The sequence below is a fragment of the Halichoerus grypus genome, chromosome 4, assembly GCF_964656455.1.
Source record: "Halichoerus grypus chromosome 4, mHalGry1.hap1.1, whole genome shotgun sequence".
In the NCBI taxonomy this organism is placed as follows: Eukaryota; Metazoa; Chordata; class Mammalia; order Carnivora; family Phocidae; genus Halichoerus; species Halichoerus grypus.
The window spans coordinates 113,534,586-113,553,399 of NC_135715.1; the positions used below are offsets into that span (position 1 = coordinate 113,534,586).

Genomic DNA, 18,814 nt, shown 5'->3' on the forward strand with positions numbered 1-18,814 from the left:
TGCTTTTGTCTATTCCAACCCCAGATAAAATCTTGAGCTCCTCAGATCTTGGGTCCCCACCTCTTGACAAGTTGGAGGCTCATTATAGAATCTTGAACCACCAGAATCTTCAGTACTTTTCTTCATCACATCCCCCTCATCCCCAACCATTGTCAACAGCTCTTCTCTGGAAAGAATATAAATTAAACTCCAAATAATGCTTTTTAATTCCTATTTCTGCACTTTTTAAAAACTTTGAAAGTGATTAAATTACATGGCTCGTCCTCAAGAATTTTCTAAGTCAGGGCAATCCCCAAACAAAACTCGGTAACCTGCATTGCTTGACAATTGGAGGTAGCTTCTCCGAGCCAGACAGAAAGAGAAGAACGGCATCAGCTCTTCCATTGCTACGCTGCTTCACACAGTGGAAGGCAACATGAAAACGATCCCACCAAATAGCACTGAGCACCCTATTCTGGCTCCTCAAGAAACAGTGTCTGGTTTTGATGGGAAAGTCCAGTTCTGATGATAGACTTAAGACATTCACACAACTAAATACATCTCTAACTAAATACAGCACAGCTTAAAAAACAGATCAGATCTGGTTTCAAAACACTGTATCGTTAATCCTTTTCAAGTTGCAGAATTCCTTGAAATGATTATCCTCAAAGTTAAAGAGAAAAAATATCACAGAAAATCATTTTGTATCCAAATATTTGCTTGTATCTCAACATAAGACATTCACGCAGTGGTGGTGGCGTTCTACCTTAAATTACTTACTGTACGGCATCCAATGGCTTACAGATCGCTGAAGCCAAGAACAAAAGCAAAATGGATATAATTCTCCTATTCATATGTCGAGGTCAAAATAGAGGCTGACTCATCATAGAGTCCTTACTTAGCAAGTCACAGTCCTTTCTGCCACCCGTTTGTTCATTTGTTATTATGAGCTATTCAACTGCTGTTTTTCTTTCTTCATTCAGGGCAGAAACATAGGGTCTAGGCCAGCAAGAGCAGAGTCCTTAATGGCTCTTTCTCTCTCACTTCCTCTCTTGACAGGATAGTCAGTTAGACACAAATAATGTTGTCATCTCGCTGCCTCATGCCCTCCCACTTTACCCACTTGTCAGAGTGCTTTTGTTTCTTGTCTGTTGAGAGGGTAGGCTTTCTGAGTATATATGCCTTCTTTGTTGCTAGCTATGGCATTTATCAAAATGCAGTTTGAGTTTAATGTATATTTTCACAATTTGCCTACTTTAAGGAAGTCACTTTCCCTTTATTCCTATTCTTCCCAATGATGAAGATCCTACAAGAGTAAGGGGACCTCTCTTCTTCAAACTCCATATCCCAGTGTATCTAGTTTTTTGTAAACATGATGACTCAAATAAATCTTCCCTGATTTCATAATGATATTTTCTTTTTTTGTCCCATATTATTTGGAGTACATATTTAATGCTTTATTCTGTTCTTTCTTACTTCCAGTTTGCCTATCAGGGGTTCCTAAGCCTGCATATCAGAAATGCTTGGGAAAATACTACCCCTGCAGATTCTGATTCAGTAGTCCCTGGAACACCGAAAAAACTGTATTGTTTTTAAAGTTGCTACAATTTTTTCTTATTCTTATTCCCATCTCCAAAAAGAGATTGTTTGCATTGCACAGTCAATGTAAAACAGATTAAGAGGACCACAATATCTATAAGGGTGTCATCTGGGAATATAATTTTTTTAAGTTCCCTAGTGATTCCAAGGTAGACTATCATTGAGAGTAATTGAGAATCTTTATTAGCTATGCTACAAGAAAGACAGGCATGCAGAGTAATGCAGAGAAGACTGGTGTGGTTGGAGAATATAGGTAGGGACTAAAATGTTAGGTTGGGATAAATGAATAAAGACTTTCAAATGGTAAGTTAAAGAATGTGGATTTATTTTGTAAGTAATGAAATGCTACCAGAGCTTCTTAGAAAAGGAGTGTCACAATTTTAAAAATATAATTCTGAAAGCATTAGAAAGATGGCGTTGATGGGGAAGAGACTAGAGTCAGGTAAAGCCAGAGATAAGATGGGGAGGTCCTGATTACTGAAGGAGGGGAAAGAAGGAAAAGATGTTTGGGACAGCAAAAGAAAACTCTCCAGTGTCAGAGTAGAGATGGAGGGTCGGATGGAAGGAGGGGTTGAAAATGACTCACAAGCCTCAAGCTATATTTCAGGAAGACTTGTGATCATTGACTGAAAAGGAGGCCCAGATTTTGAGAGAAAGACAGTGACTAGAGTGATATATTTCTTACTTGAAAGTCAGATTCAACTTGATTTAGAAAGATGCTCATTAGTCAGAAGGAAATTTAGGTCTAGAATTCAGGAGAGAAATCAAAATTGGAGAGGTAGGTGTGGGGTCATCTATACAGAGGTACTACTTAAAATAGTACATGAGACTATTTCTCAGGGAATTTGGATGTGTAGAGAGTGGGGGGTTGAGGTCAATTGGGCCCTTAAATGTGAGGGTAGGCTAGCTGAATTTTCTGCCCCTCCTTTGAATGTATGAGCTGTGTGAAGAGGTCACTGTGGGGAACCTGAGAAGGAATACACTGGGAAGGAGTAAAAGGATCATAGCAACATCAGTGGCTTTATCAGTCAGACTATATCAACTGCTGTAACAAACAGCCCCCAAATCCCAGTGGCTTAACACAATAACAGTGCATCTCTTGCTGAGGTCACAGTTCAATGAGAGTTAATAAGGTTCAGAGGGAACAAAGGGTTAGGGTAGGTGAGGGGCTTGACTCTGCTCCATGTATCCATTCAGGGGCCCCAATTTCTTCATTCTTCAACTGTGGTGTCAAGACCACTCTAGTATCATCCAACAAAAGGATGAGGAAAGAGAGATTGTGGACAATTTATAAGACATTTTAGAGGTCAGGCCCAGAAAGGGTAGATATTGCTTCTACACACGTTTTACTGGTCAGACCTCAGTTGTATGGCTTCATCTAACTGCAGAAAATGCTGGGAAAAATAATTTTGTTGCAGGCCAGTTGGACAAAAAAAAGAATAGATTTGGTGAGCACATGAAAATGTTTCTGTCACACTCTGCCCTCCTGGTCATCGCATATTTATTTCATCCTCTCCTCTCAAACACGGAACAAAACCACGACGTCCCCATAAGAGGCAGCCCAAATTACCATTCAATCAATGCATCCAGCCCAAAGGCCAGGATCTCCCAATAACGATCAAGCTCTCCATCAATTCCAGGTGGGATTTCTCAAGTTCTTATAAACTATGAACTAAAAAGAAGGCACAAGTCATCTGCCTCTCAACTCACATACTCCCAAAACTCAGTGGTGGAATGGGCACAGAATTACCACCAAAACCACTCCCATTTGGGAAACAGAAGCTGACTTAAATTAAAACAATTCTAAAATCCTGCTGGTCAGACACTATGAGGGTCTTCTATCATAGAGTGGGGGGTAGAGGAAGATTTTCTCGTAAAGGCCCTAACTCTCCTCTTTGGGAGGACTCCTTTGATCATCTAGGAGCTTCTTCCTTATGCAGCTTGTTTGGCCATGTCTAAAATGGGTACTTGAGATATTCTCTTCTTACAGACTGCACAGTTTTTATAGGCTGCTTCCTGTTAGAACAACTTGGGAGTCCAAGAGTGGCCTTACTCCTTAAACAGTCAAGATATTTTTGTTTTTAATCCAAGCTTGAAGTCTGCAGTTTCTTTGATAATGCAGTTCACTCAAAAGTATAGAATGTTTCTAATCTAGTTTACTCATCCCATTAGCTAAGTAAGCATCCCAAAATTATCTTCTAGACATAGTTCTCAAATATGGTTTTTTTTCCTCACTCTGCACCTGTTGTCTCAATTTAATGGCAGTTTCCTCAATGCCATCAAGCTCAGTTGAAAAACCACATTCTTAATCTGATCTTTGCCAAATGCTTGGCTATTAATGGGTTTTTAATTTTTTCAATCTTATTATCTACTGATTGGAGCTTAGAAATGGTCACTTTGTCCACCCTTTAAGGCCCCAAATTTCTAGACGACATTTATTTCATTTCTGCTCACTAAGCGGCCAGTTTTTTCCTGACCTTATCTATTTTTGAAATTTTTTTCAAAAATTAGCTAACAGTAATCTATACACATTGATAGTTTGATTCTTTTTGCTATTTCCTTTAAAGCTATTTCTCAGTGTAGACATATCTGCTGCCCAAAATATAAGAGGTGACAATTCACGTCACTAAACAATTTGCCCCTATATTACATGGATTGCCATTTTTTCAGTCTTTAATACTAAGTGTCTTTGCTACCTGCACCCCACCACACCCACTGGTAAGCCAATGTGATATATTTTAGGTTTTATTATATATTACCCAATATCTGTATTAGTCAAGATATCCTAGCTGCTACAATAAACCAAATCTCAGTGAGTTAAATAATAAACTTTTCTAGCTCATATCACAGTCAGTGCATGTTAGGGACAAGGGGTATCTAGGCTCCCCCTAACTTTAACACTGTTATGGCCTTACTTGTATCTCCCCCAAAGTTCATATGTTTGAGCACTTGCTTCCAGTTATCTCAGAATGTGACCATATTTGGAGACCGGGTATCTGTGGAGGCAATTAAGTGAAAATGACATTATGAGGGTGGGCCTTCATCCAACATGACTGGCGTCCTTAGAAGAGGAGGAAACGCAGACACAGACACATACAGAGGAAAGATGTGAAGATACAGGGTGAAGACAGTCATCTATGCACAGTACAAGCCAAGGAGAGAGGCCTGGAACAGATTCTTCTCTTACACCCTTCAGAAGGAACCAACCCTACCTTGGTCTCAGATTTCTAGCTTCCAAACTGTGAGAAAATAAAATCTGTTTGAGCCACCCAGTCCATGAGACTTTGTTATGGCCATCCTAGCAAACTAATATGCCTTCTTAGTCCCCAGGTGTCATCCAGCCAGCAGATGAGGAACGAGAGAATGTAGAGAATCTTGCGGGAGACTTCAGGGTAAATTCCTGGAGATTTGAGGGGCTACAGCTGTATATGATATCCACCCACATAACATTAGCTATAACTCAGTCCACATGGCCTCACTTTACTGCAGGAAAGTTCAGAAAATGCTGTTTAGCTGTTTGCCAGGAATAAAATGAAAAGAGTTTGGTGAGCCCATGAAAGTGTCCTTGTTATGGCGGACTAGCTCAAGTTGAGTGCCCTGAATTTGAGGTGGAAATGACTCTCTGCTCAGACCAGGAATTAGTAAAAATTTCTGCAGAGACCTGGGACAGAAGCAGAAGGAAGAGATTTTTCCTTCATTTATGTATTACTCCGCTATTTATAAAACACTTTTCTCAGTCAGTACTCAAGGCACTTATTCCTCAAAATAGCCCATTCAAGTATCCACTGAACAAATATTTGTTGAGTTCATTATACATGCTAACCACAAAGGAGACTCTCCCTTACAATTTCCCCATCCATTAGATGCATGAGTGGACAGGTAGGTACATAGTTGTAGGGATATTATTATCCTTACTTTATATACAAGTAAATAGAGTCACAGAAAGTTTGACTAACATAAGTCATACAGTTAGTAAGTAATAGTCAGTATCTTTTAATATATATATAGTGCCTGGCAGGCATATAATAAATGCTAGTCATCTCACTCCACCCTTCGCTTTTATATCCAGCGTAGTTTTCATAGATTACACAGGGTAATCAAGTATATTAAAACCATAAGTGAAAGGTGCATTACGAGAAGCATGATTATTTTAAATGCCTCTAACGATACATGTATCACCTGCTCTGTGGCACCACTGCCGAGTGCAGACTCCCCAGCTGTGTGATGAGATGTGACTACCACACACTGGCTCATCCCACCTGAGCTGCCCAACTGAGAAGACTGCTGTGTTCACCATTCTGTCCACAAAACATGCTATGGAAAACCCGTCCTCTTGTGTTTGCTCATGCTTTTCTTGCCTTCTGGAATATCAGCTCCTTTCCTCTCTGCTGATCTATTTAAATCCTACCAATTCCTCAGATCTCTTCTCTGGCCTCCTCATAACTTCCCCTGCATATTTCAGCCTACCTCAAGCCTCCACTATCTGATCTCACTATTTATATTATTTTGGCATACCATCCTTAGACTTACCTTATATAACTTTGTTTTATGCTCAATGGACTTAGAATAAAGCATATATTTATATTTCTAAACTTCTGGGGTTTTCAAAATTCATTTTGTGGTTAGAATAAATTTGCATGAATCATCTGCTCATTTACTTCTTACAAAGTCATAAGTTGGCAGATCTTTTTTCAGTGTGGTGTCTAGATATGGCCTTCTCTGGTCAAAAATGTGAAATAGATAACCTTGTATACCCTTTCAAATCTCTTTTTCTGCATTTTTTGCCTTTTTTTTTTTTAATGAACCTTATAGTATCTTCCTCCCATTATCAGGGTAGCAGGGCTTCCTTGGCCCCCTAAGAGAACAACTGTGCCCACAGATATTCTCATTTTTCCTCATCTCTTTCCCAACAAAATGTACCTGTCCTCTCTCCCATTTCCAGGTGTCCAAATTTAATCAGAGAAATTTATAATAAGATACATATGTTGAGGGGTGCCTGGGTGGCTCAGTTGGTTAAGCAACTGACTCTTGGTTTTGGCTCAGGTCATGACCTCAGGGTCGTGAGATCGAACCCTGTGTCAGGTTCCACACTCAGTGCAGAGTCTGCTTGAGATTCTTTTCCCCTCCCTCTCTCTCCTCTTCTGCTCCTCCCCCCGTGCCCACTCTCTCTCTAAAATAAATAAACAAAATCTTTTAAAAAAAAGATACATATGCTGAACACAGCAGTTTCATGGTTGCAATTTTATGACATACAGGGCTGTTTGTGCAAATTGTAGTCAGTGAAGTAACACTAGAAGGAAGGAGGCAGGATGTAAAGAACTTTTGATGTCCTTCAAATGATGAAACTAGATGTGTATAAGCAAAATTCTGTGGTCCAATAGAATATCACCAATGTTGGGGGGAAAATCCTGCTTAATATTGATTTGAGTAGTAAAACATCATAAAGCATGGAATCTATAGAAATAGTTTTAGTTTTGAGGTCTTGTATTCCTATTGTAGTTTTTCACAATTTTTTTGGTTTTGATCTTTTGGTTTTTGTGCTTTTTATGGTTATACAGCATAACTATATAGAAGCTGGCCAGCTGCTTTATATAAAAAGTTCATTCTTGCAACAACAACAACAACAACAACAAAAGAAAACTGTTTTCTGAGTTAGTATTTAATAAGAAAGACAACAACAAGCAATGCTTTGGAGGATAACTTTCTGTTCAACAGGAAATGAGTCTAGTAAAAAAGTAATGAATAGATTTAAGCATGAAAAGCATCTACCTTCTCTGCAAGTCTGCTGGCTGGCAGGGCCACAAACATAGTGGTCCAAACCCTAGAAGTAATCTAGGCAGGCTCTGACCACTTCTGAGAGAGAACTGGAAATGGGCAGGTTGTATTTTTTTATTATGAGCCTCAGGTAACTGGAGATCATTTCTTGTTGATTTTCTTGGCACACTCTTGGAAGTACCATGTGCATTTTTGATACTCAAATGTCCTTCAATACCAATATCAGAAACCCTTCAATATTTGTTCATGAGCCTCAGGAATAGAAGACAAAACTTCACCAAAACTCAAATGTTCCCATTGCCACTTACAGCCCAGAAGCTGAGAAGCCTTCCCCCACTCCATCATGAAATATTTTATTATGCCAATTATGGGAAACCCAATCACTCGGTGATATGGAACAAAGTACCTGGAGAATCATTGGGAATAATCATAAAACTGGCCATGGATGTGAATACAATGACATACATCTCAATGATTTCTTATTCTTGAAAATAAAGGAAATTAATCATTCATTCCTCCCTTTTAAATACAAATACAGATATAAAGGCATTTAGAGGAGTTAGCTTATGCATCGTAATCACCAACTTTCATTATGGATGAGGCCAACTCAAAGAAAGGAAAAGGACAAATACTAGCAGCATTCTCTCCCTCTCTCTTTCCCATAGTATAATAATTTACTATAAATATAAAGTAAACCAAGCTTCACAAATTTTTATTTATTTTTAAATAAAATAATTTATGTGTCCTCATTATGGAATATGATTAAACATCAAGATGAAAAAGTAGAGTTAGCCTATTTATTTATTTATGGAATATGCCTACCCATTTATAGGTTATTTCAAAGCACATCAGAGGGTAGTTTGTTAAATACAGAACTAAAGCTCACACTGATTACCTGCAAAGTTTTTTAGCTCTATTTTCTTCTATCACACAAAAATGGAGAAAACTATTCTTTGGGTTTCTATCATTCCTTTTGTTTTCCAATTTAAGAACTTTACCACCAACTGAATTAATATCAACATTTGTGAATCTTAGAAACAAGCAAAACCTTGTAGTCTGCTTTAAAAAAAAAGTCTGCTTAATACCTTTTTGTTAGAAATTGTTTTCCTCAACTTTGCTGTGTTATAAAAAAGGCAATCTCAAATCTTATTATAAATGACAAAAAATATTTTTAAAAAACTTGTTTCAATGATCTCTTTCCAATTCATTGCAATAAAACTTCTCTGATACACCAATGGCAATGCTTTTGCACAATTTCTCATCAGCACTTTCATCTGTCCATTATCTAAGCATCCGATTCTCTTTTTTAAGATTTTATTTATTCATTTCAGAGAGAGAGAGAGAGACAGAGAGAGCACAAGCAAGGGGAGAGAAAGAGGGAGAGAGAAGCAGACTCCCCCTGAGCTGGGAGCCGGACATGGGGCTCAATCCCAGGACCTGGAGATCACGACCTGAGCCGAAGGTAGAGCTTAACCATCATCTGCCCATTATCTAATGGCTAACTCTCTAGCCAAATATGCTAAAAGATGCAAAATCCCAAAGAAGCACCCCTCTGTGCCTTTTGGGACAGGGGAATGAAGTTCTGGGGCTCCATCTCTGAATGGGGGATTAGTTTTGCCTTCCTTGTATTTTCCCCTCAGCTATGTGTATGTCCACAAATGGAGGTGGTAAAAACAGGTAGGGAGCTGTCACAGGATCATCCACACCTACCCATGGCTGAGTAAATGGATCTGTTTATGGCTCCATTCATGTGTATGAGGGCAGGAGAAAGAAATGCAAAGAAGGGATATCTCCAATCCTGGTTATTTGAACACTTAGAGTTGCCTTATACTCACCTTTGACTATTTACTTACTGTACATTTCTACAGGTCTCTATGTAAATGAAAACATTAAGCCCCAAAGAGGGGCTTTGCTAATGCTTCAGATAGACAACCCACATCCTCACAAGGAAAATAAATTCTCATTTATTTAAAAAATGTCTTATGTACTTGGAATCAAAACACTACTCTAAACAATATCATGTGGTGGAAACGAAAGACACAAAGGATGTTTTAGTAACTGGGTCTTGTTGTGTTAAATAAATGCAGCATGAAGTTTACATATCTATGTGGGCGTAATGATGTAATTCAATCTCAGAAAACTCATACATTTACAAGATGATGTTGGGATATATGCATTCCAGAGCACTAAGATTAACCATACATTTATTTATATAAAACTATATGCATTGTTTATAAATAAAAATATTGCCACCTTTTTGAAAAAAATGACAAAGACAGCCATTCATGTAAAGTATTTTGATCAATTCTCTGTTAGATGAAAATTGAATTACTCCTTTTTCTCTTTCCAGTTTAAGAGAGTCCAACAAATTCTCTCCAGGCCTTACTAATCCAGGCCAAATCTTGTTTTTCTATTCTGATTTCTTTTATTTTACTCTAAAATTTCCTCTGCTTTTTATCCTATTGTGTTGTGTATAAGCCATTGCAAATCCTTTTTGAACAATGAGGAAAGTATACCCAATCACATCTCTTTCCCCAGTCCTAACAAACAGGTGGACTTGACTCTACCTTGTTCAGAGGGTCTATGTCCAAAGCTTACCACCCAGCTGCCTTAAGAAAATTACTCAGTCCCATGTCAGCACATTTAGCTTCACATTTGCAGCAAAGGATTTGGGGGTGGTATATGTGTGTATGAGTATCAAAAATCACCAGGCTTAAAACAATCTTGAAAAAAAAAAACAAAGCTGGAGGTATCACAAATCCAGATTTCAAGTTATACTGCAAAGCTGTAGTAATCAAAACAGTATGGTACTGGCACAAAAAATAGACACACAGAGCAATGCAAAAGATATGAAGTCCAGAAATAAACCTGCAATTATATGATCAATTAATCATGACAAAAGAAGTAAGAATACGCAATGGGAAAAAGATAGTCTCTTCAACAAATGGTGTTGGGAAAATTGGACAGCTACCTGCAAAAGAAAGAAACTGGACCACTTTCTTACACCATACAGAAAAATAAACTCAAAATTGATTAACCTGAAACCATAAAATTCCTAAAAGAGAGCACAGGCAGTAATTTCTCTGACATTGGCCATAGCAACATTTTTCTAGATATGTTTCCTAAGGCAAGAGAAATAAAAGTAAAAATAAACTATTGAGACTACATTAAAATAAAAAGCTTCTGCACAGCAAAGGAAACAATCAGTAAAACTAAAAGACAACTGAGAGAGAGAGAGAGAGAAACAAGCCAAGATAATAGACTCTAAACTATTGAGAACAAACTGATGGTTACCATAGGGGAGATGGGTAGAGTGATGAGTGAAATAGGTGATAGGGATTAAGGAGTGCACTTGTCATGATGAGCACTGGGCGATGTATGGAATTGTTGAATTGCTATGTTGTACACCTGAAACTAATATAATACTATATGTTAACTATATTGGAATTAAAATTAAATTTAAAAAAAACCTAAAAGACAACCTACTGAATGGGAGAAGATATTTGTAAATGACGTATCCGATAAAGGGTTAGTATCCAAAATACATAAAGAACTTTACACAACTCAACACCCAAAAAACAAATAATCCAATTAAAAAATGGGCAGAAGATATGAATAGACATTTCTTTAAAGAAGACTAACAAATGGCTAACAGACACAGGAAAAGATGCTCAACATCACTCATCATCAGGAAACACAAATCAAAACTACCATGAGATATCACCTCATATCTGTCAGAATGGCTAAAATCAAACACACAAGAAACAAGTGCTGGTGAGGATGTGGAGAAAAAGGAACCTTCGTGCACTGATGGTGGGAATATAAACTGGTGCAGTCACTTTGGAAAAGAGTATGGAGTTTCCTCAAAAAACTAAAAATAGAACTAATTTACAACCTAGCAATTGCACTACTGGATATTTACCCAAAGAATACAAAAATGCTAATTCAAAAGGATATATGCACCCCTATGTTTATTGCAGCATTATTTACAATAGCTAAATTATGAAAGTAGCCCAGTGTCCATTGATTGATGAATGGATAAAGAAGATGTGGTATATATATATATACACACATACACATACATATATATGGGACTGAAAAATATATATATACACACATATATATACACACACACAATGGAATATTATTCAGCCATAAAAGGAATAAAATCTTGCCATTTACAACAACATGGATGGAGCTAGAGAGTATAATGCTAAGCAAAATAAGTCAGTCAGAGAAAGACAAATGTCATATGATTTCATCCATATGTGGAATTTAAGAAGCAAATGAGCAAATGGGAAAAAAGAGAGAGAGAGACAAATCAAGAAACAGACTCTTAACTATAGAGAACAAACTGATGGTCACCAGAGGAGAGGTGGGAGGGGAGATGGTGAAATAGGTGATGGGAATTAAAGGCTACACTTACTGCGATGAGCACTGAGTAATGTCTAGAATTTTTGAATCACTATATTGTACAACTAAAACTAATACAACACTGTATGTTAACTGTACTGGAATTAAAATTTTTAAAAAAATCACCAAGCTTGAGGTACATACACAAAACGTGGCTTGAAGTACATACAGAACCAGATAGTATATATTATATTGTTACAGTTAAGACTTACCTCAGTTCTGCCCCTTCCTCCAGGTAACTTCAACAAACTGAACCGCCCGCTTCATATCCCTTCCCCTATAGTGCTAAATCCCTAAGTGGCAGGCTAATGGCCCTAAAATTCTTTGTATCCCCCTTTGTATTCCCAGTCACTTCATCCAATGCCATATACATAATAACTAATATTTATTAAGCACTTACTATATGCCAGGCAATATTCTACACTTTTAACATACATTATCACATTTAATCATTTCAACAGTGGTATAAAGTAGTGTTAATTTTATCCCCACTTTACGGAGGATAGAACTAAGGCACAGAGATATTCAGTAACTGGCCTAAGTACAAATCCACATTTGTAAGCAGCAAGCTAGAATTCAAAGCCAGAGTATATACTCCTGGCCACTAAGCAACACTTCCACTAAGCATACCGTGGGTGTTTAATCAAACTTTGATATGAGAAGAGATGATTTCAGTGAACAGGTTCATGAAAATATGGGAAAGCAGTTGAAAGGCCAATTGTTCGAGTAAAAAGGGGAGTATCTTTGATAACTCAGAAGCTCTGCTTTATATCATATTTGGCCGCTGCACAATGACATCTCTTGAACGAGATTGTAGTGTAGACACTGCCCTTGTCTAAATGATAGCAGCGAGTTCCTCCCTGGCCTCTCTGCCTCCAAACTCTCCACCTCCAGACCACAACTTTCCAAATCCATGATATTAAGGATTCTAATATAGACTGAATCGGAATGATTCAGTAAAATCATTTGTTTCCCTTATTTGTCTCAAAATTCAAGCTCACTGAGGTAGGGACTATATCTTACTCATTTTTATTTTGGCTCTACTGCCTTTCAAGTAGTAGACTCTCAATAAAGGTTGAAATTAGTTCAATGAGGGCCTTGTCAAGTTCGGCTACTCTTTAGGGCACAGAGTAGGGTGATCCTGATTGACAGAATATTCTGGGAAGATGACAGCATAGACACAGACATAGGCAAAATTATGCCTACAGAGGAAATTTTCCTCTGATTCTATATTGTTAGCAATGTGTCCAGCTAGAAATAATAGAAAACCCAACCGTCTCAAATCAGTAAGGAGTTTCTTTTTCTCACATAACAAGATCAAGGGTAGCAGTTGCCAGGATTAGTTTGGCTGCTCCAGGATGAACTGTGGTTCAGACTCATTCTATTATTCTTCACCATACTCGATGTACTGGCCCTTCTTTGGCATGATTTTCATCTTATGTTGAAGGATGGCTCTGAACATCACATCTATACTCAGGGCAGGGAAAAGGGGACGGGGCAGCACCATGACTTTTACCAGTAAAGCAATACTTTACCAGAAGTCCCTCCTCCCATCCAGGGCAGACTTTCACTTATACCTTATGAGTTAGCATTTTGTCACATGGTCACTCATCTACAAGAAAAGCTGAGGAAGTCAGTTTTTTTCCAGCCTCGTTAGTGAAAGGAAACAAGAAGGAAGGGGGTTGGAAATTGCTGTGAGTCAACCAACAGTACCTGCCACACAGACATTCTTCCCAGCTCATCTTTGCTCCCATGAGAGCATTACTTCCAAGAAATTCATTTACATGTGCTCTTCCCACCAGCTCTTACCAGTCTGTTCATCAAAACCAGTTCCAAGGAAAGAATATGGACTTTACGATAAGTTCTGAGTGACAAGTCCAGTACAGTTGTCCCCCCTTATCCATAGGGGATATGTTCTAAGACCCCTAGTGGATGCCTGAAACTGCAGATGGCACTGAACCCTAGGTATACGATGTTTTTCCTATATGTACGTACCGAAGATAGTTTATACATTAGGTATAGTAAGAGATTAACAACAATAACTAATAATAAAATAGGTCAATTATAACAATATACAGAACTATAATAAAAGTTATGTGACTGTGGTCTCTCTCAAAATTTCTTACTGTACGGTACTCACCTTTCTTCTTGTGATGATGGGAGATGATAAAATGCCTGCGTGATGAGATGACGTGAGGTGAAAGACGTAGGCGCCTTGACATGGTGTTAGGCTACTGATTGACCTTCTGATGATTCGTCAAAAGGAGGATCATCTGCTTCCAGATCACAGGTGGCCACAGATAACCAAAACCATGGAAAGTGAAACTGTGAATAAGGGGAGATTACTATATTTACAAGTTAAAAGGAACCAAAATTTTAAGCTAGACTCTGTCATTATCTCTCACTACATGCACTCTTAGCATTTGGGTAGGATAATTCTTTGATCTTCATGACTGACTGCTCATGAGAGACATTTATCTTCCTCCCTGTCCCCTGCTCCAATTGATTGTAGTAATCCAAAAGGTCTCCTCTCTATACCAGACGCTCATAAGAAACTCCTGGTTGAGAATAATTGAACTAAAGGAATAGAACTCACAGGTGAAATGTCAGAAACCAACAGCTAGAGACTGGGTAAGAAACTGAGTTGGGAAAGAGTGTAAAAAGGAAAGTTGGATAGGTTAGCAAGACCTCCCCAGAACCCCTGAAAAGTCGATGCCGTCTGGTAAAGAGAAAAGCCTAAATAACTTTCCTTCGTTGCTTGCCTTTAGCTCTTAAGAAAGAAGCAATCATCTAGGGTTCTTGTCTGACCAACACCACTGCATTCCAGAATACATCAGAGAGCACAAAGGAATGAGAACAAGGTGAGTGAAGTAGGTTTGCCATGCAGTTTAGAGAATGGCCAGAGAAGCAGACATTATACACACCACACAAACATATTTGCTCATGCAAGTGTTTTTTAAAAAACAGTTCTATTGCTGTATCATCCATATACCATATAGTTCACCCATTTATTTTTTTTTTTAAGATTTTATTTATATACTTGAGAGAGAGTAAGCGCGAGAGAGAGAACAAGTGGGGGTGGGGAAGAGAGGAAGAGGGAGAAGCAGTCTCCCCACTGAGCAGGGAGCCCGAGACACGGGGCTCGATCCCAGGACTCCGGGATCATGACCTGAGCTGAAAGCAGACGCTTAACCAGTTGAGCCACCCAGGCGCCCCTATAGTTTATGCATTTAAAGTGTACAATTACTGTTTTCTTTTCTAAGTGGGTTTTACCTGTATCTGGGGAATGGGGAATGAAAGCATTGGATTAGGTGGTCTCAAGGCATATGCAGCTCCGGGATTCTCCATCTTGCTGTGCCATCCCACTTACTCTCTTTATGAGGTGATGGAAGGTAATGGACAGGAGACTGCCTGGTTCTGCAATCGGTGCTGTAGGCAAAGACGCTTTAGCTGCTTCAACTGCGTGAGCACGCTGTCACTGAGCACTAATCAGAACAATTATAAATTGCACTGTCCTGCAAAGAACTCAAAGCTAATGTTAACTAATACTTCCAGGAGTCTTTATTTTCATGTCTGCGTTAAGTAGGTAGGGGTTAAGTATGATTATCTTCACTTCAGTAATAATGAAAGTAAAAGACATTGGTTTGGGGTGACTTAGTCAAAGTCCCACCATTATTACTGGGTTAACTGAGCTGAGCTTTTCAGTGGGAGTGCTCTGCTTTTAACTCTTACAAGAATAAACTTTAATGGCAGTTTTGTACAAAGTTGAAAAGCAAAAATTACAATAAAATACAATTCCTTTGTTAAATATGCTTGATGTGTTCTTTCAAACTCGGTCTTTTGTTACTAACAATAAAGATTGAGCACTTATGTAGCACTTCTAATCCACAAAGCACTTTTCAAATGTTAACTAATTAAACATCACAAGCACCCTGGGAATGAGAAAGTTATTACATTAGACTTATGTGCTTCCTGTAACATGTATATTAAATGCTTTGTTTTTTAGTTCCTCAGAATATTAGTGACACAGATGAAGAAAATACCATTTTCACTAATTGATTATCTTCTTTCCATAATGCAATAGAAAGTGTTATTGAAACTATTGATTAGATATCCTTTAATTTCATTTAAATAGAATAATATAGAGCTTGGGACTCAATGTATATTTGGTGTGACATACTGTGATTTGAAAGCATACTAAAGTTATATTAATTGGATTATTTTAAATCAACCCTTGAGAGAGGGTAAAAAATCATCAAAATTGCTAATATTTATTGAACCTCCTCTATGCCAGGCACAATTCTAAGTGGTTTACATTTATCAGCTCATTTAATCCTGGCAACAGCCCTATAATGAAGTATACAATTATGTCCATATCACAGATGAGGAAACTGAGAGAAAGAAGGTTAAATAGTATGAACTCAGTTAGATAGCTAGTAGGGAGCTCAGCCAGGCAGCCTGGTTCTAGACTTCTTGTTCTTAAATTCTATTGTATACCATTAAATTCACAACTGAGAGTAAATTATTTTTTTGAAAAGATTGTAGGTTAAAGGTCCGTGGACAGTTATTAGGATACAATCTGTTCATGCCTCTTCAAAGTCTTAAACATACTTAATTATGAATATAGAAAATGAGCTAAAGTTCTGGCACCATTTCAGATTTGGGAAAATTATAGATTTCCTATTTCCAAGATGGATTTTAATGCTCAATAATTATTTTAAATGCACATATATTAAAAATATTCTCTGATACTAACCACAGTTAATTTTTTGAATTTTTAATGTGTCAATTTGTTAATAACTTCTAAAACAACTGTTAAACCTAACACTGAGTGGGAAAAAATGCCATATGTAAAATTTTTTCTTTAGATATGCAAAGTAACCTAAAGATTTGTGTGTGTATGTGTTATATAGTATAAGCTAAGAACAAGTGGAATAGAACACTCACATCAGGAAAGAATGAAATCTAACTAACCTTGGTCAACACTTATGGTTTCAAATTTCCTAGTAAATTCAGTGGATATTCGGTAAGCCTTTTCCATGCACACAGCATCTATTGAATTTCTGTTATGAATCTTTGGCAAGAAGAAGAAAATTGTTTAAAATTTTGCCTATCATCTTATCTATAATTGAGTATATTACTACAAATATCTTGATAGAAAAGAAAATGCTCATTTACCATAATTTAATGTGCCAAGATACATGACTTAACATCTAGGCAGAATCAACGTATAATATCATCCTGCAATAATTTCATTTTACTGTGGATCAGATTTATACTTTAGTTCAAATAATGACCTTGAGGATCTTTTTCATTAAAATGCAGAAAAAACCCTAAATGATGAATGTAAATTTTATCTCTGTCACCAATGTTATAACAGTGGCTCCGTTGTATCATCAGTGCTTTAAAAGTCCAATGTTGAGAAAGCTACAGAATTCTTCCTGTTGAACCAATACAGAGCAAATCCCCAAGGCTCCCTTCTCCTTCTCCGGCTGTCCTTCTCTTACCACATTCCCTCCCCGCCTCCCACCACCTCATCCCCTCAAAACGCAGTCCTAAGAAGCCACGTATGGTCAAAGACATTAGAAAATAACTCACAGTTTTAAAAACACCCTACCGATTCTATCACTCACTAGGAAGATGTATGCCTTATACCTTTTTGTTACTTTCTTCGCTCCTGGTAACAATTCCATCACTTCATCTGTACTCCTGGAAGTGTAAACATACTCTCCTGGCAGTTAAAAACAACAAAATTAGTCATGGAGCTTACAAATCAACCCATGTCAATGATATTTCAAAATTCTTATTAAATTAATGTCAGCTTTATTAGCCCTTGACTTGGAATAAACTCATTTCCTTTGCTTTGTCAAAAAGGCAACTCTTTTAAAGGTATATGTCAAGGTAGGAACAATAAAATTTCATAATGATTAGAGAGTGTATAGAAAATCACTAAGATATTTTACACTTACCTTCGAGTGGAAAGTTTTTCCTTCACTTTCTCCTTGTTTTTGAACTCACAACTTCAAGAATGAGAAATCTAGTAGCTGATATGTGTGTTATGTAAGGCCAGTGAAGATAACGCCATTCTCAGGCTCTTATAAACCTTAAGTAAAACTCTCTAACTCAAGATACGGAGCCTAACCATCAAACAAATCTTCCAATTTAAGAGTCAATCATTTTGATAAAAGCACCAAATTTGGTGATGTTAAAAGAAAGTTACAATAAAAAGAGGAAAATGTGACAAAACAGCAGGGCACACTATATTCTAACTTGTCTCACTAGGGAATTAATGTGCTGTAATGTTTGATCACAATCTAGTTGTTAAGGGAAATGATTGTGTGACAAATGAGCATAACATAAGTGTCACAAGGACCAGCTAGGTAGTGAAGGGGTGTTTCATGCCTAAGAAGACAACAACCTATATTAATAGTGCCATAGTAGGAAAGAGTATTTTTAATAATAATTATTTTTTATTATGAAAGTAGTATTTTCCTATGTATGTCCACTTAGTTGAGATTATACTATATATAGAATTATACATGTATTATATATGTATATGTATATATGTATATAGATAGAATATTTTTGCCCTGCTTTTTTCATCTAACATTACATCTTACATTCTATTTCTTTTTTTTTTGAGATTTTTTTTTATTATTATGTTATGTTAATCACCATACATTACATCATTAGTTTTTGACGTAGTGTTCCATGATTCATTATTTGCGTATAACACCCAGTGCTCCATGCAGAACGTGCCCTCTTTAATACCCATCACCAGGCTAACCCATCCCCCCACCCCCACCCCTCTAGAACCCTCAGTTTGTTTCTCAGAGTCCATAGTCTGTCATGGTTCGTCTCCCCCTCCGATTTCCCCCCCTTCATTCTTCCCCTCCTGCTATCTTCTTCTTCATTTTTTTCTTTAACATATAATGTATTATTTGTTTCAGAGGTACAGGTCTGTGATTCAATAGTCTTACACAATTCACAGCGCTCACCATAGCACATACCCTCCCCAATGTCTATCGCCCAGCCACCCCATCCCTCC

The 18,814-nt window shown here is 37.5% G+C and overlaps 1 long non-coding RNA gene across 1 annotated transcript in view; it reads right to left on the reverse strand.

Annotated features, from left to right (window-relative positions):
* Positions 1-17,499, reverse strand: part of LOC118546571 (uncharacterized) — a 112,416-nt gene extending 94,917 nt beyond the window's left edge. Inside the window, exons 1-3 of the long non-coding RNA XR_013446751.1 lie at positions 17,422-17,499; positions 15,040-15,195; positions 13,907-14,091 (exon numbers count right to left, since the gene is read on the reverse strand). This is a non-coding gene — a long non-coding RNA (uncharacterized LOC118546571). The remainder of the gene's footprint in view (positions 1-13,906; positions 14,092-15,039; positions 15,196-17,421) is intronic.
* Between the last annotated feature and the right edge of the window lie 1,315 nt (positions 17,500-18,814).